We start from the raw sequence: 26,472 nt of genomic DNA, 5'->3' as shown, positions 1-26,472 counted from the left end.
CTCCATTGTGTAGTCTTCGTACTCTTGTTGAATATCAGTTCCCTCTGTGTTTTTTTTTTGGGGGGGGATTATTTCTGAGGTCTCTATTCTCTTCCACTGTTCTACATGTCTTTTTTAAAAAAATTATTTATTTGGCTATACCATGTCTTAGTTGCAGCATGCAGGATCTTTGATTTTCATTGCGGCATGCCAGATCATTAGTTGCAGCATGTGGGATCTAGTTCCCTGACCAGGGATGGAATTCAGGCCCCCTGCATTGGGAGTGCAGTCTTAGCCACTGGCCCACCAGGGAAGTCCTTCCATATCTGTATTTATGCCAGTACCATACTTTTACAATTTTTATAGCTTTGTAATATATTTTGAAGCCATGAATTACTATGCCAGCAGCTTTGTTCTTCTTGCTCAAAATTGCTTTGCTATTCAGGGAATTTTGTGGCTGCATAAGAATTTTAGGACTCATTCTTTCTTCCTTCTCTCTTTCTTTTGTTTAAAAAAATTTTTCAGCTGTTTAAAAGTTTTAAAAAGCTGTTCTAAAATTTTTTTTTTTCTATTTCTGTGAAAAATAACATTGGGATTTTCACAGGGATTTTACTGAATTTATTATTTGCTTTAGGTTTTATGAACATTTTAGCAGTATTAATTCTTTTAGCTGCTAAATAGGGGATAGCCTTTTATTTGCGTCTTCTTTAATTTCTTTCATCAATATTTTGTAGTTTTCAGTGTACAAGTCTTTTACCTCTTGGGTTAAGTTGTATTCCTCAGTACTTTGTTCTTTTGATGCTGTTATAAATGAGATTGGTTTCATAATTTCTCTTTTGAATAGTGTGTTAATATGTAGAAATGCAACTGGTTTTTGCTTATTGGTTTTGTTTTCTGTAACTTATTGAATTTTTGTACTAGTTCTAAGTTTTTGATGGTATCTTAGGGTTTCTACATATAAGATCATGTCATCTGCCTACAGAGGTAACTGAGTCTGAGTTGTTTCTAACTCGAGCCTGGAAGCATATTCAGTGATGCAGCAATGTCAGTCAAATATATATATATATATAAAAAGAAACAGCTTAAAGAATAGGAGAGAATATTTGCAAACCTGTATCTGCTAAAGGTTTAATGTCAAAAGTATATGAAGAACAGACTAGTGAAAAACAACTAAATTAAGAAATAAGTAAAGAATTTGAGTAGAGAAATATACACATGGTCAATAAAACACTTAAAAGATTCTCAACATCATTAATGTTGCAAATTAAATGCAAATTAAAACTACAATGAGATTTCACTTTATATTAACTAGGATGACTATAATAAAAGAAACAGACAATAACAACTGTTGGTGACTATGTGAAGAAATTGGAATCCTCAGGCACTGCTGGTGGGATTTTAAAATAGTGAAGCTATGAAAAATAGTTTGACAGTTCCTCAGAAATTTAAACAGTGTAACCATAAAACACAGGTATATTTCCAAGAGAATTGAAAATATATCCACATAAAAGCTTGGATGTAAATGTTCAGAGCAACATCATTGATAAAAGGTCCAGACTAGAAACAACCCAAATGTCCATCAACTGATGACTGGATGAATAAAAGGTATATCCATTTACTATAATACTATTTATCAGTTGAAAAAGATTAAGTACTGATGCATGCTGCAATATGGATACATTCTGAAAGACCTGTTGCTAAGTGAAAGAAAACAGACACAAAGGGTTACATGTTATCTGACTATGTTAAATATCCAGAATAGGTAAATGGATAGAAACAGAAAACAGATTAATAGTTGCCAGGGTCTGAGGGGAGGAGGAAGATGGTGAATGACTGCTAATGAATATGGAGTTTCATTTTTGGAGTCATGGAATGTTCTGGAATTGGATAGAGATGATGGTTGAATAACTTTAGGAATATACAGAAAACCACATACATGGTACACTTAAAAAGAATGAATTTTATCTCATAAAAGAAACAAGAACAATAAAGGAAATCTTGAATTTCTTGAATTTCTTTAGGAATTAAAAGGTGATCTTAAAATAGTAAGTGCATCATAAAAGATGTCAGTTGATAGTAATGTAAAACCCAGTGAGAAGCCCAATGATTAATATACACTTAACACACAGTATTGATGGATTTTAAAGTTAACTTGGGAGGGTTAGATTGATTATTCAATAAGTAGGCCCCATAATTGGTTACTTGGTTAAGTGTTAAGATGGAATCTTAAGTCCCATCATACATAAAGTAATTTCCACATAAGCCCTTACCTAGATCAGTGATCGGAGTGTTGTGTAAACCACAGATTATGATGGAGCAGCCTCCTCTTCACCTGGGCCCTTCTAATCTCCACTCATTTTCCACTTTTTTTCAGTTCCTCAAATTTCCTCTGTTCTGTAACCTCCTTTCACCTTCTTTAGATCAAACACAATCTTCAAGTAAGAGTTTATAGGTTAAATCACTGGAGGGTACCACCTTACAGCTGTTGCCCTAACCACCAGCTCTCCACTACTCTCCCGTTCTTTGTTATATGGTACAATCTGCTCTTTTTCTAATTTATTTTCAAACTCTTGAAAGACCTTGTATTCTCTTTCACTTATATTTTCATAACTTTGGAATGAAAGGTTTCCATCTTACCTTGAGGAACTATGGACAGTAAGGCAAGAACCCCAAGGAGGGAAAGCAAGATCTTCATAGCTGAATAAGAGAGAATCTGTAGCTGGGATGGAGAAAACTTCTTTCTACATTCAGTGCTCAAGAAGTGAGTTGCTGTATGATTATTGAACCTTTCAGTGGCGAGAACATTTCTGCATTCCAATGAGCCTTCATATCAGGAGATGCCATGCAATGGACATGACCATCAGTCATCCACAGGACATTTGTCAAGTGTCGGCAGGGTATGGGCCATGACAGAAGAATGTACAGCTCTTACAGAGAAATAGCAGCCACGATAAAGGGAGAAGGGGATACTCTGTTGAAAAATCATTGTCTTATGGTTGCTGGAGGTTAAGGCAACATTTATAGAGTAAAAACATCCAATTTGTTTCCCCAGTAATACAATAAGAGAAGCACTAGATATAATAACATACCTACTTTTTTTTTTTTTTTTTATATTTTGAGGAATGTATGTTAGCAGACTTCAGCAATGGAATTGTTTTTGAAACCATACACAGGCTTGTGAGATATACAGAAGCTTATATTTGATTGTCTTTTTGCCCAGCCAACTAATGAGATCAGCTTATTTTTATATCTAGAATCTTAGTGAACGCACATTGTTATACATCACTGTCATATGCAATGTGAGGGAGACCAAAAAGGAAGAAAGGGACTGAGGTGCATTTGGGAAAGCAAATAGCACAGGAATGACAATGGCAATGCAGTCTGAGCATGTGTCTGACAAAGTGGCACAATTACCTTGCATGTGTGCATTTCCAGTCGTGTCTGACTCTGTGACCCCATGGACTGTAGCCTGCCAGGCTCCTCTGTCCATGGAACTTTCCAGGCAAGAATACTGGTGTGGGTTCCCATTTCCTTCTCCAGCAATTACCTTGCAGACTCTAGGGAATGAGCACAGAGGAACCCTGGAGTAGTGTGGATGACCTAGGGAATGGTTAAAGAAAACATGAATAAGAATGCCAGCTTTAGAAGCTGCAGAGTGCATTCACATTCATGATCTAATTTGGTCTTCATAATTCCTTAGACATTACTTTGCCAACAAAGGTCCGTCTAGTCAAGGCTATGGTTTTTCCAGTGGTCATGTATGGATGTGAGAGTTGGACTGTGAAGAAAGCTGAGTGCTGAAGAATTGATGCTTTTGAACTGTGGTGTTGGAGAAGACTCTTGAGAGTCCCTTGGACTGCAAGGAGATCCAACCAGTCCATTCTGAAGATCAGCCCTGGGATTTCTTTGGAAGGACTGATGCTGAAGCTGAAACTTCAGTACTTTGGCCACCTCATGCGAAGTGTTGACTCATTAGAAAAGACTCAGATGCTGGGAGGGATTGGGGGCAGGAGGAGAAGGAGACGACAGAGGATGAGATGGCTAGATGGCATCACCGACTCGATGGACGTGAGTCTGAGTGAACTCTGGGAGATGGTGATGGACAGGGAGGCCTGGCGTGCTGTGATTCATGGGGCCGAAAAGAGTCGGACACGACTGAGCGACTGAACTGAACTGAGCTGAACTGAATTTCTTAGATGCTCTTACTCTACATTGAGTAACTTCCTTCCGGTTGTCAGTGTCCAAAAGGAAGCTCCTTTCTTCCATGGCTTCCTCTGGATACCCCTTCCACTCCTAATGAAGTATATAGTCACACTATTTGAGCAGGTCCTCCATGGCTATGGAGGCCTTGAAAAATGACATCAGGAACTAAATTAGGGAGGGAGGATTGGTGGAGAGATAGGGATTGAGGTCCTGGAAGAGGCCATTTTCACAGGCCTTAGCCTAGGGGGGCCAGTGAAGGGGCCAAAAGCTCTGGGGATGGCTTTTCCTAAGCCTGGGCTCAGGATTTTTTCTCCTCTGAAGTTGCTGTGACAATGGCACCTGGGGACAAGCCCCTATCAGCACCCTAAAAACTCATGGAGGCATTGTTCAGGTCAGAGGAGTATGCTGGTTACTGATGACTATTCCATTTACTTAAATCTGACTGGCTGGGAATCTTTAGCCCCTCCAATCATGAAAGGCTTTGAAAGTATAGTTTACATTGCAAAGGAATCACATTTATGAACACAAATCATTGGGTTCCCTAATGGAACACTAAGGGCTGAATCTTCAATGATATTTTGTCATTTTCTATAAAATTTGTTTCTCGTCCAAAAAGATTTGGAGCCAGGGGATGGGCTTGGAAGGCTGCCCAGGAAGCCCAAGAACACTGAGTGATCCATGGGTTGGTAGTCAGGGACATCATCAAAAGGAAGGTCAGAAGACAGTTCATTACATTCTGGGGGTGGATTGGTGGGCACCAGTGAGTGTTGAAAGGAGGCTTATCACCAGATTGCTAAGGGCCTTGGCACAGAAAGAGAAAGCACTTTGACAAAGGCCTTTCCTTAGAAGAACACAGAGAAGAAAATCAGCTATCAAGCTATCAAAGTACAGATTGTCCCAGCAGGAGAAAGGAGTTAATTTACCATGAGATAATAAATTAGACTTAGGAATTATTGAGTTTTATTATTGAATTTAGCTCTCCAGGAGGACAGTAGATATTCAGATACTTTATAATCAAGGGTTCGTTGTTTACCTTCCTTTTCTGTACTCAGTAGTATTGAAAGCTTATTATTTAAAGCAAGTTCCTGGGCTTTAAAAGCAACAGATACAGTAACCTTCCTTTCTTTAGTTTACTTTTTATGTGAAACTCTAACTTTTCCCCTTTTGTCTCAGGAAAATAATAATATGTTCTCTATTTTCAGTTCTTTTCATTTACTTCTTACCCTGAAGATTTCTGACATCTCTTTGTACTGAATATACTTTTGGTAAATCACTAACAAATTTTCCTCTGTATAAAATCAAATATATATATAATACATATACATATAAATATGTACATAGATACCTACATACTATATGTGTTTATGTTTTTATTCTGATTCCTAAATATTACATTTTTATTTTAAAATTGGAAAACATAAAATTATTAAGATGATAATAAACATATTGCATTATTCTACCACCTAAAAGACCATTCATTACTATTTTGGTTAGTTCTAGTCAGTCAGCAGCAGCAGCAGTCAGTTAAAATAACATGTAGAGAAGAGTTTGAATATTATTATAGAATACAATGAACTCCCTATACCAAATATCTGAATGAAATGGACACTTGTAGGGAATTATATGTCAGTAGCAGATGACACCACCCTTATGGCAGAAAGTGAAGAGGAACTAAAAAGCCTCCTGATGAAAGTGAAGGTGGAGAGTGAAAAAGTTGCCTAAAGCTCAACATTCAGAAAACAAAGATCATGGCATCCGGTCCCATCACTTCATGGGAAATAGATGGGGAAACAGTGAAAACAGTGCCAGACTTTATTTTTTAGGGCTCCAAAATCACTGCAGATGGTGAGTGCAGACATGAAATTAAAAGATGCTTACTCCTTGGAAGGAAAGTTATGACCAACCTAGATAGTATATTCAGAAGCAGAGACATTACTTGTGCCGACTAAGATCTGTCTAGTCAAGGCCATGGTTTTTCCTGTGGTCATGTATGGATGTGAGAGTTGGACTGTGAAGAAGGCTGAGCGCCGAAGAATCGATGCTTTTGAACTGTGGTGTTGGAGGACTCTTGAGAGTCCCTTGGACTGCAAGGAGATCCAACCAGTCCATTCTGAAGGAGATCAACCCTGGGATTTCTTTGGAAGGGATGATGCTAAAGCTGAAGCTCCAGTACTTTGGCCACCTCATGCGACGAGTTGACTCATTGGAAAAGACTCTGATGGTGGGAGGGATTGGGGGCAGGAGGAGAAGGGGACGACAGAGGATGAGATGGCTGGATGGCATCACTGACTCGATGGACGTGAGTCTGAGTGAACTCCGGGAGATGGTGATGGACAGGGAGGCCTGGCGTGCTGCGATTCATGGAGAGTCGACTGAGCGACTGAACTGAACTGAACTGAATGTTGGCCAATAAAATAAAATTGCAAGTAGTTGAGGTTCTGTCCTTTCATATTCAAAGGATGCTAGACTTTATACACAATCTTCAAGGACTAGATAATTTCTGTTTTGTGAGAGGAATTCAGATGATAGAATAAGCTAGATAGCTACTCAACACCTTTTATTAAATAGAGTGGTCACAACATAGATAGATCACAAGGAAACATATCAGTTGTATGTCACTACATGACAAATATCCCAAGATGTAGTGGCTTAAACCAACAAATGTTTGCTGCCTCACCATTTCTGTGGGTCAGGAATCTGGGTGTGGCTTAGCTGGGTGCCTTTGGCTCAGAGTCTCTCCTGAGGTTGCAGAAAAGGCTGTCACTGGGCTTGCATGTTCCTTTGAAGGCTGGGACAGGTCTCTTTCTAAACTTAGTCACATGGTTGTTGGCACACCTCAGTCCCTTGCCACATGAGCCTCCCCATAGAACTTCTTATGGCTTTGCAGCTGTCTAGCCTAACAGCCAGAGAAGGCAATGGCAACCCACTCCAGTACTCTTGCCTGGAAAATCCCATGGACGGGGGAGCCTGGTGGGCTGCAGTCCATGGTGTCACGAAGAGTCGGACATGACTGAGCAACTTCACTTTCACTTTTCACTTTCATGCATTGGAGAAGGAAATGGCAACCCACTCCAGTGTTCTTGCCTGGAGAATCCCAGGGACGGGGGAGCCCGGTGGGCTGCTGTCTATGGGGTCGCACAGAGTCGGACATGACTGAAGCGACTTAGCAGCAGTAGCAGCAGCCTAACAGCAGGTGATCTCAGAAAGAATGAGAGATTAAACCCAAAATGAAACACATAGCCTTTTATAATCTAATTTCTCATACAATATACTATATTCATCATATCTAAGTTGTTAAGTCCAGGTCACATTCATCTGGTGGAGGTTTTAGTATCTGCAAAACAACTCAGGAATGTGTGTCAGATACACGCAGATACCCATGTCCTTCAGGGTGGAACTAATGATTCTGTGATTGCTGTGTGGCTGATCTATTGTTTAAATTGTTACTAGTTTTCTTGGCCAAATTGCAGTTTTTTGTTCCGACATGTTCACATTCTCCTAATCATTAACTCTTGAGCAAACCTTTTGTCACAAAGGGGAGGCCTGGGAGACTAAAGTCTAGGAACAAGACAGATAGAGAACACAGTAGAGTCTGTCCGGGGAAGGCTCCACAGAGCACTGCTTGGTTACAATATGAACATGGGGATGCCTGATCTCAAAACAGCTATTTTGAATTTTTTATCATCTGAATCACTCAGACAGTAAAGAATCTACCTGAAATGCAGGAGACCTGGGTTTGATCCCTGGGTCAGGAAGATACCCTGGAGAAGGGAATGGCAACCCACTCCAGTATTCTTGCCTGGAGAATTCCATGGACAGAGGAGCCTCATGGGCTACAGTTCATAGGGTTGGACATGACTGAGCGATAACACACACACACACACACACACACACACACACACACACAGACCATAATATTCCATGAGCTTGGTTGTTGAACTATCATTTTCTTTTTGGTGATGACATATTTCCTTGATTATTTTAGAAATATACCAGTTGTCTTGAGATGGGAACTGTTCATTGGTGCAGCTGTGTCTGGGGTTGTCTAGGATTTTTATGGGCAAACATGTCCATGCTTCCTGCTCCCTCTTGTGGCAGAATAGTAAAACCTTTATATTTTCTCTCTCTTTTTTAAGCTACTCACCAGGCTGGCTGCTGGAGACCTGCTTTTGCTTTCCAAAAGGTGGTGCTAAAGCTCCAGTTTGTGCTGGTCTGCATTTCTGTGAGCACTGTAATCGCTGGACCTGCTCTTGCCACTGAGAACATGGGAGCAAGCTCATGGGTCTGGTTGCAGTGTGGTGGGAGATGTGTAGGTTTATCACTCAGGGTTTGGGATGCCATGATCCTGGTGGGAAAGAGCCTTAGGTGGGGAACTCCCAGAGGCTTGTGTGCTGCAGATATCCTGCTCAAGTCCTGAAGCAGCCAGAAGGGATGGTGTCCCTTTACTGCCCTTTCAGACGCTTTTCTGCTTCTTTCCCTCCTTCCTTCCTACATGCGTGAAGCAGCAAACACCTCCTTGGATCTTTGCTGGTTACCTTCAGATGGGGTGTTCTGTTTGTGTTGTTATTAACTTTGGTTTTTTTCTCTTGGTCTTTGTATTGGCAAAGTTTTACTACCTTCTTGCTTTCTCTTTTGGTAGAATGCTCAAATTTTTATGTCTTCTCTGGTTCTTACAGAGGGGCTTCTCTTATAGCTTATCAGGTTGGCTGCTGGAAACCTCTCTTTGCTTTTGCAGAAGGTGGTGGTATAGCTCGCGTTTATGATTTCTGCCTGCCCGCAAACTATGGTCTATTTTCTGAGCACACCCCCATCTATGGTTTTTGCATTTTCATATGTGTGTGTAGGTAAAATCATACACGAAAGAGAAAAAGTGCATGTACTCTTCTAAACAAAAGAATTGGCAGATAAAGAGTTTTCAGAAGAAGGAAAAGGTAAAATTAAGGTTTGTAGTTTTCCCAATTAGACAGTTCAAAATTATTTGCAATAAATGCCCAAGGAATGTCTCAAGCAGACAGAACAGTGACCGTGATATGATATGATTCCCATCAGAGATTTAAAATGGCTCTGTGTTTCATTCTAGGAACTACATAACTGAAGCATTAACCACAGCCAATGTTTTCTCTTTTTTAAGAAACCAATCCCAATTGCTAAGCTAAACCAACAGTGAGGATTAAGGCTAGCTCATAGGAATTGTGAGCTAAATCCTAAAAGATGATGCTGTTAAAGTGTTGCACTCAATGTGCCAGCAAATTTGGAAAACTCAGCAGTAGCCACAGACTGGAAAAGGTCAGTTTTCATTCCAATCCAAAGAAAGGCAATGTCAAAGAATGCTCAAACTAGTGCACAATTGCACTCATCTCACATGCTAGTAAAGTAATGCTTAAAATTCTCCAGGCTAGGCTTCAACAGTACATGAACTGGGAACTTCCAGATGTTCAAGCTGGATTTAGAAAAGGCAGAGGAACCAGAGATCAAATTGCCAACATCCACTGGATCATCAAGAAAACAAGAGAGTTCCAGAAAAGCATCTATTTCTCCTTTACTGACTACACCAAATCTTTGATTGTGTGGATCACAACAAACTGTGGAAAATTCTTAAAGAGATGGGAATACCAGAGCACCTGACCTGCCTCCTGAGAAATCTGTATGCAGGTCAAGAAGCAACATTTAGAACAAGACCTGGCATAACGGAATGGTTCCAGATAGGGAAAGGAGTATGTCAAGGCTGTATATCATTACCCTGCTTATTTAACTTATGTGCAGAGTACATCATGTGAAATGCTGGGCTGGATGAAGCACAAGCTGGAATCAGGATTGTAGGGAGAAATATCAGTAACCTCAGATATACTGATGAGACCACCCTACTGGAAGAAAGTGAAGAGGAACTAAAGAGCCTTTTGATGAAAGTGAAAGAGGAGAGTGAAAAATCTGGCTTAAAACTCAGCATTCAAAAAACTAAGATCATTGTTTCTGGTCCCATCACGTCATGGCAAATAGATGGGGAAACACTGGAAACAGTGAGAGCCTTTATTTTCTCGGGCTCCAAAATCACTGCAGATGGTGACTGCAGTCATGAAATAAAAAGCTGCTTGCTCCTTGGAAGAAAAGTTATGACAAACCTAGATAGCATATTTAAAAGCAGAGACATTGCTTTGCTGACCATGGTCTGTCTGGCCAAAGCTATGGTTTTTCCAGTAGTCATGTATGGATGTGAGATTTGAACCATAAAGAAAGCTGAGCACTGAAGAATTGATGCTTTTGAACTGTGGTGTTGGAGAAGACTCTTGAGAGTCCTTTGGACTGCAAGGATATCCAACCAGTCCATCCTAAAGGAAATCAGTCCTGAATATTCATTGGAAGGACTGATGCTGAAGCTCAAGCTCCAATACTTTGGGCACCTAATGTGAAGAACTGAATCCTTAGAAAAGACCCTGATGCTGGGAAAGATTGAAGACAGGAAGAGAAGGGGCCGACAGGGGATGAGATGTTTGGATGGTATCACCGACTAGATGGACATGAGTTTGAGCAAGCTCTGGGAATTGGTGATGGACAGGGAAGCCTGGCATTCCTGCAGGGAAGACTGTAGGAATTCCTGCAGTCCATGGAATCACAAAGAGTCGGACAGAACTGAGAGACTGAACTGAACTGAACTGAGCACAGGAATGGAGCCCCAAATACCAGGCAGGTCTGCAGGTGTCAAGGTGACACCTTTGACAGTGATAATGCCAGGGAGTGACATGGCTGCACCCTGGCAGCTCATGTCATTTATGCTTTCAGCAACTTAAAGAAGCTTCCTTCTATCTCTGTCTGATTAATGCTTTTGTTAAAGGAACATATGCTGAATTCTATCAACTGCTATTTCAATACACTTTGAGATGATCAGAGATTTCTCTCCTTTAAAATCTTGACATTCATTCATCAATAGTTGTCTTAATAAACTTCAGTCATCTTGTGTTTCAAGGACAAACTCTTTCTTGGTCATAACACACTGAGCTTTCAATATAGTAACTGAGTGGCTCACTTTGCTAATGTTATTTAGGAGTTTTGCCCTTGTTTTAATATCCAAATGAATCATTTCTTTCTTCTTTGTGTACTTATCCTTTGGGATTTTTCCTTTCCCTAATTTTTGAAATTGTGTTAAAATACACATAACATAAAAACATGCCATTGTAACCATTTTTATGCATATAGTTCAGTGGTATTAAATCCATTTATATTGTTATGAAGACATCTCCATAACTCTTTTCATTGTGTAAATTTGAAATAAAGGTGAAACTATACCTCCTAAAGGATAACTCCTCATTCTTCCCTACCTATCCCTAGTCCTGACGATTACATTGTATATTCTGTCTTTATGATTTTGACTATTCTAAGTAACTCATATAATATAAGTATATAAAATATATTTATCTCCTTTTGTTGATAGTATATAAAAAATGTTTTGTTTTTCACTTGGCTCATTCTTTATGATGTTATATAATTCAGTGTAGCAAGATATTATTTCTAGTAGAATATTAAGCCCTTCCTCTTAAACTTTCCTGTATATAAGAATCAACAAAGTCATTATTAAATATTACTTATTTTATTTATTTGGCTGTGCCACATGTTGGTTGCAGTATGCTGGGTCTTCAGTTGTAGCATATGGGATCTATTTCCCTGAAACAGATCCTGTGCCCCCTGCATTTGGGAGCTCAGAGTCCTAGCCACTGGATCACCAAGGAAATCCCAACAAAGTCAATATTAAATCTGAAAAAATATGTTCTACAAATGTAATCACTATGCAGGAACTTCAATTTAGTTTCAGTTATGTTTTCTCTTCCCAAGTTTACTTAATCTAAATAAAAAACAAAGTTTTCACTTAGTTAATATAAATAAATAATATGTGATTTTCATTTTCTTAATTTTCTGCCAATATAACAAGAACTTGAAATTTAGGAATGTTGTAATTTTAACTACTTCTACATCCTACATTATTTAATTTAAGTTTTTACCTAACATCATACTTATATCATAAATGTTTTAAAACCATTCTCCCATATGGGTACTAATCTTCTCTGCTTGTCTTGTAAGGGTTTGAGACTTGACAATGTATGTCTATAGCAGATACCCCTTGCTAGCTATTAAGAAAATTGACATTGAATTTTTCTTGGGGCTCATTATTAGATCATACATCCTACTCTTCCATGCAATTCGGCAAGGCTATGCTACTGAGTTCCAGTCAGGAAATGAGAATGGAAGTGATTAGTATCCCTTCCAGGGCTGGACCATAAGAAACTTCTATGTATGTTCTTGCATGTTCTTTGTCCCTTCATATTTAGTGGGGTAAAGATGACCTCTGTTACACTGGAAGCCACATGCTGAAGATGATAAAGTCTCTGTCAGCCAGGTTATGGAATGACCACAAGCAGGTAAACTTTGACTACCAGAAACACCTTTCTTTCCTAGACTGTGAAGTAGGCTTTTGGGCATGTTTATCATTCTGTGTTACTATAACTGGTGTTACCAATCAATGCCTGGATTCACTGCTTGAGGTGAGACAAAAGGAGACAGTGAGTACAACAGATGATTGAAATATAAGGCACCCTTTACTATTGTTGTCTCCATACTTATTATGAGAGGGGTAAAAACTTGGCTCTAAAGTGATTAGCAATGATGAGTCTAAGTAATTCTGGCTAGTAACTAAACCATAATATAAGAAAATAATTGCAAGCAGTTTCACAGGATGAAGCATGATTCTACAGGAATTTCTCTTGCCATTCAACCTAAAGAAATAATTATGTGTAAGTGTTTCCCAAAACCTTTAGGACAATAGTCTTATAGTGTTTCAAAGACTGTTTTAATAATCCCCAATATATGGTGGTGCTTCCCAGGTGGTGCTAGTGGTAAAGAACCTGCCTGCCAGTACGGGAGACATAAGAGACTCAGGTTTGATCCCTGGTTTGGGAAGATCCCCTGGAGGAGGGCACGGCAATGCACTCCAGTATTCTTGGCTGGAGAATCTCATGGACAGAGGAGCCTAGTGGGCTGCAGCCCATAGGGTTGCAAAGAGTCAGACACGACTGAAGGGACTTAGCATGCATGCATGCATGCACATATATGGTGATGTCATGATACTGGAGCTCTTGGAGCATGGTAGTACTTTGTATATGTGGAAGAAATTTATACAGCTTAGTGTTTGAGGATGGTAGTAGAAATAGGTGTTTTCAAAAATTGGCATAGATAATTTTTTGATTGTCAGAGACATGTAGCAGTTAAAGTTGGAATGTTTCTCATCTTCAAAATGAATGTTGAGGAGGCCAACATGACGTTCCACAGTGATGGAATCCTGAAACAGATAAAGCATAGGTATAACAATCATTTTCATACCTCTAAGATCAAGGCAAAAGTTTTAAACTTTTAAAATCAATGTAGGAGGCATTCCTAAGATGGTGGAGGAATAGGATGGGGAGACCACTTTCTCCCCCACAAATTCATCAAAAGAACATTTGAACTCTGAGTAAATTCCACAAAACAACTTCTGAATGCCAGCAGAGGACATCAGGCTCCTAGAAAAGCAGCCCATTGTCTTCGAAAGGCGGTAGGAAAAAATAGAAAAGATAAAGAGAGACACAAAAGAGATAGGGACAGAGATCCTCTCCCAGGAAGGGAGTCTTAAAAAAGAGAGGTTTCCAAACACCAGGAAACACTCTCACTAGCGAGTCTGTGGCGAGCCTTGGAACCACAGAGGGCAACATAACTGGGAGGAAAAATAGATAAATAATTAAAACCCACAGATTACTTGCCCAACGGTAACTCCCAGTGGAGAAGCAGCGCAAACACCTGCACCTGTCACTAGCAAGCGGGGGCTGGGCAGGGAGGCGCCGGCTGCATTGCTTAGAGTAAGGACCAGAGCTGAATGCCCCGAGGGCAATCTGAGGGACTAACTTGAGACAGCAAACCAGACTGTGGGATAGCTACCTCGCGAAAAGCCCTAACCTAAGACACTGCCAGGCCCGCTCACAGAACAAAGGACTGAGCAGAGCTAGCCAGCTGCGGACTGGCCCAATTCCTTCTGGAGATAGGCAGGCGAGGGCAGCCAGAGCTGGAAGGGGGCAATCGCGGCTCCAGAGAGACATCATCTACCTTACTGCAAGCAGGCTTCGTTGCTAAACAAGACTTCTTGGGATTCTGAACTGTCAACATGCGCCTGAGAAGGTGCACCAATTGTACACCCAGAAAACAGAGCGGTAGGGACAGGGGAGGCACTAAGTTGTGCAGCAACCGCGCTCGCCAAGCACCTGGTCACCTGAGCTGCTCGGACCTGAAAGTGAAAGAAAGTGAAGCCGCTCAGTCGTGTCTGACTCTTTGCGACCCCGTGGACTGTAGCCCACCAGGCTCCTCCGTCCATGGGACTCTCCAGGCAAGAATACTAGAGTGGGTTGCCATTTCCTTCTCCAGGGGATCTTCTCGACCCAGGGATCAAATTTCGGTCTCCTGCATTGCAGGCAGATGCTTTAATATCTGAGGCACCAGGGAAGGGCAGAAAATGCAGGCCCAACCAAGTCTGCACCTTTGTGGAGTATCTGAGTACCTGAACCTGAGCGGCCTAGACCTGGGAAGTGCATACAACTCAGGGCCGCCCTCAGACAGTTCCTGGCAGAGCAACCTAGAGTCTAAGCAGTGTAGACTGGGAAAGCACACACGCCGTGAGTGGAGGCAAACCCAGTGTGGCCGAGTGAGGACACACCAGTGATATTTGTTTGCAGCGTTCCTCCCTCCCCACAGCACGACTGAACAAGTGAGCCTAAAAAAGTGTCCACCACTGCCCCCTTGTGTCAGGGCGGAAATTAGACACTGAAGAGACCAGCAAACAGAAAAAGCTAAAACAAACAGAGGGAACCGGCTTGGATGTGACAGGTGCAATAGATTAAAACCTTGTAGTTAGCACCGACTACATGGGAAGAGGCCTATAGATCTTGAGAAGTATAAGCCAGATCAAGGAACTATCTGAAAAATGACCCCACACTGTCCACAACAACACCAAAGTCTTAGATATATTTTTACTATTATTATTCTTTAATTTTTTAAAAAAATTTAATTTTTAAATCCTCTATTACTCCTTTAATTTTCATTTTTAAAAAATATAAATTTATTTATTTTAAATGGAGGTTAATTACTTTACAATATTGTGTTGGTTTTGCCATACATCAACATGTATCTGCCACAGGTATACATGTGTTCCCCATCCTGAACCCCCCTCCCTCCTCCCTTCCCATACCATCCCTCTGGGTCGTCCCAGGGCACCAGCCCCAAGTATCCAGTATCATGCATTGATAACCTACTATTACTTTGCAAAAAAAAAAAAAAAAAAAAAGACCCTATTTTTAAAGCAAACTTCATATATATATATATATTATAATTTTTGTGACTTTTTTTTTCTTTAGTATTGTATTTTTGAAAATTCAACCTCTACTCTAGATTTTTAATCTTTGCTTTTGGGTATTTGTTATCAATTTTGTACCTTTAAGAAAACCAATCTTCAGTACCCATTTTTACTAGGGAGAGAGATTACTGGCTTGACTGCTCTCTTCCACTTTGGACTCTACTTTTTCTCCACCAGGTTGCCTCTATCTCCTCCCTCCCCTTTCTTTTCTCTACCCAATTCTGTGAATCTCTTTGTGTGTTCTGGACAGTGGAGAACACTTAGGGAACTGATTACTGACAGGATCTGTCTCTCTCCTTTTGATTCCCCGCTTTATCCTCCTGGTCACCTCTATCTCCTTCCTCTCTCTTCTCTTCTCTGTGTAACTCTGTGAACATCTCTGAGTGGTCCAGACTGTGGAGAGCACATAGGGAAGTGATTACTGGCTAGCTTGCTCTCTCATCTTTTTTTTCCCCCTCGTCTCATCCTGGTCACCTCTATCTCCCTCCTCCCACTTCTCTTCTCCATGTAACTCTGTGAACCTCTCTGGGTGTCCCTCACTGTGGAGAAACTTTTCATCTTTAACCTAGATGTTCTATCAATGGTGCTGTATAGATGGAGAAGTCTTGTGGCTACTGTAAAAATAAGACTGAAAACCAGAGGCAGGAGCCTTAAGTCCAAATCCTGAGGACACCATAGAACTCCTGACTCCAGGGAACATTAATTGATAGGAGCTCATCAAATGCCTCCATACCTACACTGAAACCAAGCACCACCCAAGCACCAACAAGTTCCAGAGCAAGACATACCATGCAATTTCTCCAGCAACACAGGAACATAGCCCTGAGCTTCAATATACAAGCTGCCCAAAGTCACACCAAACCCACTAATATCTCATAATTCATCACTGGACACTTCATTGCACTCCAGAGAGAAGAAGTCCAGCTCCACCCATCAGAACACTGACACAAGCTTCCCTAACCAGGAAACCTTGACAAGCCACCCATCCAACCCCACCCACAGCGCTGAAACTCCACAATAAAGAGAACTCCACAAATTGCCAGAATATGGAAAGACCATCCCAAACACAGCAATATAAACAAGATGAAGAGGCAGAGGAATACCCAGCAGGTAAAGGAAAAGGATAAATGCCCACCAAACCAAACAAAAGAGGAAGAGATAGGGAATCTACCAGATAAAGAATTCTGAATAATGATAGTGAAAATGACCCAAAATCTTGAAATCAAAATGGAGTTACAAATAAATAGCCCAGAGACAAAGATTGAGAAGATGCAAGGAAGGTTTAACAAGGACCTAGAAGAAATAAAAAAGAGCCAATACATAATGAATAATGCAACAAATGAGATCAAAAACACTCTGGAGGGAATCAACAGTAGAATAATGGAGGCAGAAGATAGGATTAGTGAAGTAGAAGATAGAATGGTAGAAATAAATGAAACAGAGAGGAAAAAAGAAAAATGGATTAAAAGAAATGAGGACAATCTCAGAGACCTCAGGGACAATGTCAAATGCCCCAACATTCAAATCATAGGAATCCCAGAAGAAGAAGACAAAAAGAAAGACCATGAGAAAATACTTGAGGAGATAACAGTTGAAAACTTCCCTAAAATGGGGAAGGAAATAGTCACCCAAGTCCAAGAAACCCAGAGAGTCCCAAACAGGATAAACCCAAGGTGAAACACCTCAAGACACATATTAATCAAATTAACAAAGATCAAACACAAAGAACAAATATTAAAAGCAGCAAGGGAAAAACAACAAATAACACACAAGGGGATTCCCATAAGGATAACAGCTGATATTTCAATAGAAACTCTTCAGGCCAGGAGGGAATGGCAGGACATACTTAAAGTGATGAAAGAAAATAATCTACAGTCCAGATTACTGTACCCAACAAGGATCTCATTCAAATATGAAGGAGAAATCAAAAGCTTTACAGACAAGCAAAAGCTGAGAGAATTCAGCACCACCAAACCAGCCTCTCCAACAAACGCTGAAGAATCTTCTTTAGACAGGAAACACAGAAGGGGTATATAAACTCGAACCCAAAACAATAAAGTAAATGGCAATGGGATCATACTTATCAATAATTACCTTAAATGTAAATGGGTTGAATGCCCCAACCAAAAGACAAAGACTGGCTGAATGGATACAAAAACAAGACCCCTATATATGTTGTCTACAAAAGACCCACCTCAAAACAAGGGACACATACAGACTGAAAGTGAAGGGCTGGAAAAAGATATTTCACCTAAATAGAGACCAAAAGAAAGCAGGAGTAGAAATAGTCATATCAGATAAAATAGACTTTAAAACAAAGGCTGTGAAAAGAGATAAAGAAGACCACTACATAATGATCAAAGGATCAATCCAAGAAGAAGATATAACAATTATAGATATATATGCACCCAGCATAGGAGCACCACAATATGTAAGACAAATGCTAACAAGTATGAAAGGGGAAATCAACAATAACATAATAATAGTGGGAAACTTTAATACCCCACCCACACCTGTGGATAGATCAACTAAACAGAAAATTAACAAGAAAACACAAAGTTTATATTATACAATAGACCAGTTAGATCTAATTGATATCTATAGGACATTTCACCCCAATACAATGAATTTCATCTTTTTCTCAAGCACACACGGAAGCTTCTCCAGGATAGATCACATCCTGGGCCATAAATCTAGCCTTGGTAAATTCAAAAAAATTGAAATCATTTCAAGCATCTTTCTGACCACAATACAGTAAGATTAGATCTCAATTACAGGAGAAAAACTATTAAAAATTCCAACATATGGAGGCTGAACAACACGCTGCTTAATAACCAACAAATCACAGAAGAAATCGAAGAAAGAAATCAAAATATGCATAGAAACGAGTGAAAATGAAAACACAACAACCCAAAACCTGTGGGACACTGTAAAAGCAGTGCTAAGGGGAAGGTTCATAGCAATACAGGCATACCTCAAGAAATAAGAAAAAAGTCAAATACATAACCTAACTCTACACCTAAAGCAACTAGAAAAGGAAGAAATGGAGAACACCAGAGTTAGTAGAAGGAAAGAAATCTTAAAAATTAGGGCAGAAATAAACGCAAAAGAAACAAAAGAGACCATAGCAAAAATCAACAAAGCCAAAAGCTGGTTCTTTGAAAGGATAAATAAAATCGACAAACCATTAGCCAGACTCATCAAGAAACAAAGGGAGAAAAATCAAATCAATAAAATTAGAAATGAAAACGGAGAGATCACAACAGACAACACAGAAATACAAAGGATCATAAGAGACTACTATCAGCAATTATATGCCAAAAAAATGGACAGCTTGGAAGAAATGGACAAATTCTTAGAAAAGTACAACTTTCCAAAAGTGAACCAGGAAGAAATAGAAAATCTTAACAGACCCATCACAAGCATGGAAATTGAAACTGTAATCAGAAATCTTCCAGCAAACAAAAGCCCGGGCCCAGATAGCTTCACAGCTGAATTCTACCAAAAATTTAGAGAAGAGCTAACACCTATCCTACTCAAATTCTTCCAGAAAATTGCAGAGGAAGGTAAACTTCCAAACTCATTCTATGAGGCCACCACCACCCTAATACCAAAACCTGACAAAGATGCCACAAAAAAAGAAAACTACAGGCCAATATCACTGATGAACGTAGATGCAAAAATCCTTAACAAAATTCTAGCAATCAGAATCCAACAACACAGTAAAAAGATCATACATCATGACCAAGTGGGCTTTATCCCAGGGATGCAAGGATTCTTCAATATCCACAAATCAATCAATGTAATACGCCACATTAACAAATTGAAAAATAAAAGCCATATGATTATCTCAGTAGATGCAGAGAAAGCCTTTGACAAAATTCAACATCCATTTATGATAAAAACCTCCAGAAAGGCAGGGAAAGAAGGAACATACCTCAACATAATTAAAGCTATATATGATAAACCCACAGCAAACATTATCCTCAATGGTGAAAACTTGAAAGCATTTCCCCTAAAGTCAGGAACAAGAAAAGTGTGCCCACTCTCACCACTACTATTCAACATAGTTCTGGAAGTTTTGGCTGTAGCAATCAGAACAGAAAAAGAAATAAAAGGAATCCAGATTGGAAAAGAAGAGGTAAAACTCTCACTGTTTGCAGATGACACGATCCTCTACATAGAAAACCCTAAAGACTCCACCAGAAAATTACTAGAGCTAATCAATGAATATAGTAAAGTTGCAGGATATAAAATCAACACACAGAAATCCCTTGCATTCCTATACACTAATAATGAGAAAGTAGAAAAAGAAATTAAGGAAACAATTCCATTCACCATTGCAATGAAAAGAATAAAGAACTTAGGAATATATCTACCTAAAGAAACAAAAGACCTATATATAGAAAACTATAAAACACTGGTGAAAGAAATCAAGGAGGACACTAATAGATGGAGAAATATACCATGTTCATGGATTGGAAGAATCAATATAGTGAAAATGAGTATACTACCCAAAGCAATCTACAGATTCAATGCAATCCCTATCAAGCTGCCAACGTTATCCACAGAGCTAGAACAAATAATTTCACAATTTGTATGGAAATACAAAAAACCTCAAATAGCCAATGCAATCTTGAGAAAGAAGAATGGAACTGGAGGAATCAACCTGCCTGACTTCAGGCTCTACTACAAAGCCACAGTCATCAAGACAGTATGGTACTGGCACAAAGACAGAAATATAGATTGATGAAACAAAATAGAAAGCCAGAGATAAATCCACACACATATGGACACCTTATCTTTGACCAAAGATGCAAGAATATACAATGGAGAAAAGACAATCTCTTTAACAAGTGGTGCTGGGAAAAGTGGTCAGCCACTTGGAAAAGAATGAAACTAGAACACTTTCTAACACCATACACAAAAATAAACTCAAAATGGATTAAAGATCTGAATGTAAGACCAGAAACTATAAAACTCCTAGAGGAGAACATAGGCAAAACACTCTCCGACATAAATCACAGCAGGATCCTCTATGACCCACCTCCCAGAATATTGGAAATAAAAGCAAAAATAAACAAATGGGACCTAATTAAACTTAAAAGCTTTTGCACAACAAAGGAAACTATAAGCAAGGTGAAAAGACAGCCTTCTGAATGGGAGAAAATAATAACAAATGAAGCAACTGACAAAGAATCTCAAAAATATACAAGCAACACCTGCATCTCAATTCCAGAAAAATAAACGACCCAATCAAATAATGGGCCATAGAACTAAACAGACATTTCTCCAAAGAAGACATACAGATGGCTAACAAACACGTGGAAAGACTCTCAACATCACTCATTATCAGAGAAATGCAAATCAAAACCACAATGAGACACCATTTCACACCAGTTCAGAATGGCTGCGATCCAAAAGTCTACAAGCAATAAATGCTGGAGAGGGTGTGGAGAAAAGGGAATCCTCTTACACTGTTGGTGGGAATGCAAACTAGTACAGCCACTGTGGAGAACAGTGTGGAGATTCCTTAAATAATTGGAAATAGAACTGCCATATGACCCAGCAATCCCACTGCTGGGCATACACACTGAGGAAACCAGAAGTGAAAGAGACACGTGTACCCCAGTGTTCATTGCAGCACTGTTTACAATAGCCAGGACGTGGAAGCAACCTAGATGTCCATCAGCAGATGAATGGATAAGAAAGCTGTGGTACATACACACAATGGAGTATTACTCAACCATTAAAAAGAATACATTTGAATCAGTTCTAATGAGATGGATGAAACTGGAGCCTATTATACAGAGTGAAGTAAGCCAGAAAGAAAAACACCAATACAGTATTGTAATGCATATATATGGAATCTAGAATGATGGTAATGATAACCCTGTACGTGAAACAGCAAAAGAGACACAGATGTATAGAACAGTCTTTTGGACTCTGTGGGAGAGGGTGAGGGTGGGATGATTTGGAATGGCATTGAAACATGTATATTATCATATGTGAAATGGATCACTATCCAGGTTCGATGCATGATACAGGGTGCTCGGGGCTGGTGCACTGGGATGACCCAGAGGGACGGTATGGGGAAGGAGGTGGGAGGGGGGTTCCGGATGGGGAACATGAGTACACCCATGGCGGATTCATGTTGATGTATGGCAAAATCAATACAATATTGTAAAGTAATTAGCCTCCAATTAAAATAAATTATATTAAAAAATAAAATCAATGTAAACCAATCCCTATTATTTTTATATCCTGAGAACAGAACTTTTTTACCTTAGTCGAAGATTACACCTGGCAGGCTGCACCTGCCTTAACAGTCTGCTTCATCCACATGTGGTTGATTTTGTTTCATAGAAAGCCACCATTACAATTTCTTTTTCTTCTCCCAAGATTAAAAAAAACAAAAGTCAAGCACTATATTATTGTTGTTTAGTCACTAAGACATGTCCAACTCTTTTGCAACCCCATGGACTGTAGCATCACCCCCACGCCCCCCCCCCGCCCCCCTCCCCCGCCCCTCCCCCCCCCCCCCCCCCCCGCCCCAGCAGGCTTCTCTGTCCATGGGATTTTCCAGGCAAGAATACTGGAGTGGGTAGCCATTTCCTTTTCCAGGGAATCTTCCCAACCCAGGGATTGAATCCATGGCTCCTGCATTGGCAGGCAGATTCTTTACCACTGAGCCACCAGGGAAGCCCCAAGCACTATATACAGATACACAAAGGCCTACACCAAGTAACAAATGAAAACTATAACTTGAAATCATGTATGCACCCTGACAGTAAGTACAGTGGTGTATTCTACTCAGCAGGAAGCTAAAGGGCTTACAAACAGGTGATGTCAGTGGTTTCCAAGGAACACTCGTAATCAAACCTTTAGAAGGCCCTGGAAACCTCTATTTTTATCAACAGCCCCAGGTGGTTGTAGGTTTTGGTCAAAAGTGGTTTGGAGAACCATTTTTAATCTTCACTGTATGTTAGATTACATATATAATAAAATTAAATTACAAATCATGTAGTTGAACAAAAAGTAATTTTCTTATATAAACTGTTGATGCTTAAACATAATATGGTTTTTAAAATGAGATGATGTGTGATAGGTGTATTCTTAAAGTTGAAAGTGAAAGTCATATCCAACTCTTTGCGACTACAGGAAGTCCATGGAATTCTCCAGGCCACAATACTGGAGGGGATAGCCTTTCCCTTCTCCAGGGGATCTTCCCAACCCAGGGATCAAACCTATTGCAAGTGGATTCTTTACCAGCTGAGCCACGAGGGAAGTCCAAGAATACTGGAGTGGGTATCCTATCCCTTCTCCAGCAGTTCTTCCCTACCCAGGAATTGATCCTGGGTCTCCTGCATTGGAGGCAGATTCTTTACCAACTGAGCTACCAGGGAAGCCCTTCTTAAAGTTGAGGATGCTAATAAAAAAGCTATACAACAAAGAAACTCTGACAGCAAATCCAAGTACAAATGATGTTCCTCTGAACTCCATGTTTCATCTAGCATCAAAGCCCACCAATCTTTTAGTACATCTCTTGTACATTATTCTGTATCCACATTCTCTGCATCTGATTTTATCACTGCATTTTATTTTCTGTGACATACTTTCTACAGAGAGGGTTTTTCTACCTGGCACTAGCGGTAAAAGAATCTGCCTGCCAACGCAGGAGACCCGAGTTTGATCCCTAGTTTGGGAAGATCCCCTGGAGAAGGGAATTCAGTATTCTGGCCTGGAGAATCCCATGGACAGAGGAGTCTGGTGGGCTACAGTCCATGGGGTTGCAAAGAGTCTGACATGACTGAGAGATTGAGCACATATCTCCTCCAAACAGAAATCCTTCCTTTTTAATATCAATAGGTTAGTTGCTAAGGAAACTGGCTTAACATTATCTATTTTCCTTTAGTCTCATTGTTTCTGATGTTCTACACTAAATGATCACTAGCAAGTCTTTGTCTTTTCTAAAGACTGACCAGCTTTCTATATACACAAAACAAAGTCTCTTTTTAATGTATTTGGTTATAGTGGAGTATATTTAAGTTGAAATAAACATTTGCATCGTGACAATTTTGTTTTTTTCTTTTTCTCTTGATGTTGAATTATTTTGACTGCTTTTAAAGGGCATATAGCTCTAGCTGTCTTCATTTCTGCTATGTCAAAATCATCATTGTCAGGGTTAGACAGGTCACCAGTGCACTTTATGTGTTGGAATGGTTTGTTCTCCAGGTTTGGTACACTGTGGAACACAGACTTGGAGTTCTAATTCTGATAAAAATTATTTGCTATGTCCAAACCCCAAAAGGACAAAATGTGATTTGGAGTCTGGTAACATGCTGAAATGGGCCTTCCCAGGTGGAGTTAGTGGTAAAGAACTCACCTGCCAATGCAGGAAGCATAGTGAGACATGGGTCCCATCCCTGGGTGGGGAAGATCCCCTGGAGAAGGGCATGCCAACCCACTCCAGTATTCTTGTCTGGGAAATCCCGTGGACAGAGGAGCCTGGCAGGGTGCAGTCCATAGCGTTGCAAAGAGTCAAACACCACTGAAGCGACTTAGCACACATGCAACATGCTGAAAAAGAGCATTCATACATTTATATTTGATATCCAAACACCCAAAGATGGATTTTGACATAAAATTTAGCAAAATTGAAATAAAAATATGACATTTAATATTAAATGATTAAAAACTTTATTCTTTAAAATCAGGTGGGTGGTAATTTCCAGTTAAGATTATAGTTTTAGTGTTTGAAATTGCCTTTTGACATATGTCACATTTATATAATCTAATTCCCTTTTACAGGAAAAAGAATGTTAAGCAACATTAAGAGTTTTAGCCATCAGAAAAAAAATTGCATTATGTTACTTGTATCCCTGGGAATAAAAGAAGAAGATGTGGGAATAATAAATCAAGAGTATTCCCATAACTGAATTATAAAAATGTGATAAAGTAAATGAATTTTAAGGTAATATTTATATTTTAAAATATATTGATATATTATTATCTTAAAAAAATCATGTTGGTTTACTCCTAGGGAGTTTATTCTTTTTGATGTGATGGTAAATGTGATTGTTTCCTTAATTTCTCTTTCAGATCTTTCATAGTTAGTGTATAGAAATGTAACAGGTTTCTGTATATTAATTTCATATCCTGCAACTTTAATGAATTCATCAATGAGCTCTAGTGGTTTTCTGGTAGCATCTTCAGGATTTTATATGTATAGCATCATACACATGAGAACAGTGACAGGTTTTCTTCTTTTCTAATTTGGTTCATTTTATTTATTTCTTCTCCGATTGTTGTAGCTAGGACTTCCAAAAATATGTTGAATAAAATTGGTGAGAATGGATATCCTTGTCTTGTTCCTGATCTTAGAGGAAATGCTTTCAGCTTTTTATTGTATGATGTTAGCTGTGAGTTTGTTGTATATGACCTTTATTATATTGAGGTATGTTCCCTCTATGCTCACTTTCTGGAGAGTTTTTATCAAAATGACTATATTACCCAAGGCAGTCTACAGCTTCAATGCAATCCCTATCAAATTACCAATGGCATTTTTCACAGAACTAAAACAAAAAAATTAAAAAAAAATTATATGGAAACACTAAAAGGACCACAAATAGCCAACTCATTCTTTAGAAAGAAAAACAGACCTAGAGGAATCAGACTCCATGTCATTAAACTATACTACAAAGCTACAGTAATCAAAACAGTATGGTACCAGCACCAAAACAGAAACACAGATCAATGAAACAGGATTAAAAGTCCAGAAAGAACCCCACACACTATGGTCAATTAATTTATGACAAAAGAGACAAGAAGATACAATGGAGAAATGACAGCCTCTTCAATAAGTGGTGCTTGGAAAACTGGACAGCTACATGTAAAATAATTAAATTAGGACATTCTCTAACACCACACTCAAAATAAACTCAATAAAGACCTAAATGTAAGGCTAGATACTATAAAACTCTTGGAGGAAAACATAGGCAGAGCACTCTTTGACATAAATTGTGCAATATCTTTTTGGATCTGTCTCCTAGAGTGATGGAAATAAAACTTTTGAGTCTGTCTCCCTAAAGTGACGGAAATAAAAACAAAGATAAATGGGACCTATTTAAACTTAAAAAGTTTTGCATAGTAAAGGAAACCATAAACGAAATGAAAAAACAACCTATGAAATGGGAGAAAATATTTGCAAAATATGTGACTGACAAGGATTTAATCTCCAAAATATACAAACAGCTCATACTGCTGAGTATCCAAGAAGCAACACAATTAAAAAAAAAAAAAAAGGGCAGAAGATGTAAATAGGCATTTCTCCAAAGAAAGCATACAAATGACAAAAGGTACATGAAAAAGTGTTCAACATCTGTGAATTATTATAGAAATACAAATTAACATTAAAACGAGGTATGATCTCACTCTGGTCAGAATTGCCATCATTGAAAAGTCTAGAAGTAATAAATGCTGGAGAGGGTGTAGAGAAAAAGGAACCCTCCTGTACACTCTTGGTGGGAATGTAAATTGGTATAGCCACTATGGAGAACAATATGGAAATTCTTTAAAAAACTAAAAATATAGTTGCCTTATGATCCTGCAATCCCACTCCTGGGCATATATCCAGAAAAGATACATGCACCTCAGTGTCCATAGCAGCACTATTTATAGTAGCCAAAACATGGAAGCAACCCAGATGTCCATTGACAGTTAAATGGATAAATGAATCTGTGGTATATTTACACAATGGAATATTACCCAGCCATGAGAAGAATGAAATAATGCCATTTGCAGCAATGTGAGTGGACCTACAGATTATCATACTGACAAACCAAAGATGCATATCATGTGATATCACT

The 26,472-nt window shown here is 39.3% G+C and overlaps 1 protein-coding gene and 1 non-coding gene across 2 annotated transcripts in view; both read right to left on the bottom strand.

The window, feature by feature from the left end:
- Window positions 1–26,472, bottom strand: part of LOC128052660 (disintegrin and metalloproteinase domain-containing protein 20-like) — a 195,469-nt gene that overhangs the window by 60,524 nt on the left and 108,473 nt on the right. The gene's annotated exons all lie outside the window — the stretch shown is intronic.
- TRNAW-CCA (transfer RNA tryptophan (anticodon CCA)) lies at window positions 22,939–23,010 on the bottom strand. The gene has a single exon. It is a non-coding gene; the product is annotated as a tRNA-Trp (tRNA).

This window comes from Budorcas taxicolor, chromosome 8 (genome assembly GCF_023091745.1).
Source record: "Budorcas taxicolor isolate Tak-1 chromosome 8, Takin1.1, whole genome shotgun sequence".
Taxonomy (NCBI): Eukaryota; Metazoa; Chordata; class Mammalia; order Artiodactyla; family Bovidae; genus Budorcas; species Budorcas taxicolor.
Note: the sequence above shows the minus strand (reverse complement) of the source record. Positions and strands in the feature narration are given on the sequence as shown.